This window comes from Panicum virgatum, chromosome 3N, assembly GCF_016808335.1.
Source record: "Panicum virgatum strain AP13 chromosome 3N, P.virgatum_v5, whole genome shotgun sequence".
Classification (NCBI taxonomy): domain Eukaryota; kingdom Viridiplantae; phylum Streptophyta; class Magnoliopsida; order Poales; family Poaceae; genus Panicum; species Panicum virgatum.
The window spans coordinates 59756383-59758170 of NC_053147.1; the positions used below are offsets into that span (position 1 = coordinate 59756383).

Genomic DNA, 1788 nt, shown 5'->3' on the forward strand with positions numbered 1-1788 from the left:
TACATCACTAGAGTGTCAAAATAATCCATTCATAATACAAAAAATTCTATAATATACTCATTTCATTAATTCATTCATGAATAAAAAAATCAACTATCCAAAATATGGTCATATATACAAGTACATCACATGAAGTATCTACACTCATTCTAAAAATTTCTACTATCCATATACTCATCTAAATCTAAAAGAAAATTACACCTACATATGCAATCTAGCTAGCTAAATGTCCAAGAAATGAGCTAGCTACACATTTTCTCTATTTCTAAAGTATGAAATGAGCTATACAAGCCAAGGAAGAAGAGAAAAACAAGCCCCAAACCTTTAGAGCAGATGGATGGACGGGGAATCAAAGATCTTCACAAATGTGGTGAAAAAATGAGCAAGAACTCCTCTATCCCGAGCCAAGAACAGCAAGAAAACAAGTGAGCTGAATGGCTCGGGCGGGGGGAGAGGGAAGGGGATAAGGGGCGCAAGGCCTTTTGTCCCGGTTGGAGGCACCAACCGGGACAAAAGGCTCCCATTTTGTCCCGGTTGGTGTATCAAACCGGGACAAAAGGCCCCCGTCCCCCCGCTGGCCCGGCTAGCCGTTGGACCCGGGACAAAAGCCACCTATTGTCCCGGGCCCAAAGGCTGCCGGGACAAATGGCTAGGAACAAAGGCCTATTTTGTAGCAGTGAGTCTCGTCTCTGTGGCATTTGCAGAACTGCAACGAAATGGTCTCCTGCTCTCTTGCCCTCGAACTGAATACATAGTAGTCCTCAATGTGTTGTCTCGGCTCTCGATCAATTACTCATACAGCTTTCTTCTAGCTGTTGCAGAACTCGGTGGTGAAGATCGGGCCGTTTGGCTTCGAGGCCGAGGTTCGCCACGACATCACCGATCGTAGCGCCGGTGAGCCTGGAGAGCATCACCATCGGCCATGGAGATCTGCTCGACGCGCTCGCCTTCACCTACAAGGACTCCCACGGGCAGCAGCACACCACAACCAAATGGGGTGGCGACGGTGGCAACGCCACCACGGTAATTAAGCTAATACCCCTAATTGCTTTGCTAGCTCATCAATTTGTCCTTCAGATTTTCGTGATCGACATGTGCGAGATCTATCTGTCCTGCACCATGTGCAGATTACCCTTGGCCCTGACGAGGTTGTGAAGAGAGTTCACGGGATCCACGGCATCGCCAACGGGATGGTCTGCATCACCAACTTCACCATCGTCACCAACCTCCAGAAATACGCGGACCGTTTGGAGTCAGTGGCTCCGTCATCGAACCCAAGTCGTCCTTCGACATCCCCATATATATCACGGACAACAGCAGCATCGTCGGCTTCTTCGCCTACCAGTACAAGGCCTACCTCACAGCCATCGGTGTCTACATGAAGCCCGGTGCTTAATTAGCAAAATCGATCATGAACCAGCTGGTTAATTTGGGCGTTCAGCTTTTGTGTGTTTGCTTATTAAAATAAATTGGGATCTGATGTCATCCCAGCCCGTATGCTTATCGGTCTCTGCATCATCTGTAGGTTTCTTTGTTCGAATAAACATTTTATTTTCAAGCACTTTCAAGCCTGTCTTCGTTTGAATAAACTTGCAGTGTGGTCGTGTCTGACTGCTAAGCATTTAAAAAGAAGCAAAAATAGGATAAGATCTAATTGGTGTTGTATCAATTTTTTGATAATCTGAAAGATCAAACTGAAATATATCTAGAACTGTTTAACTGAAGCAAAGACGAAATTTTTGTGCAGTTCCATCTATGTACTCGATCACTCTATTAGCAATCAATGGT

General features: G+C 45.6%; 1 long non-coding RNA gene across 1 annotated transcript; it reads left to right on the forward strand.

Annotated features, from left to right (window-relative positions):
* Nucleotides 1–685: 685 nt before the first annotated feature.
* LOC120663585 lies at nucleotides 686–1563 on the forward strand. Its single transcript, XR_005670541.1, has 2 exons — nucleotides 686–1023; nucleotides 1128–1563. It is a non-coding gene; the product is annotated as an uncharacterized LOC120663585 (long non-coding RNA).
* The last annotated feature ends 225 nt before the right edge of the window (nucleotides 1564–1788 follow it).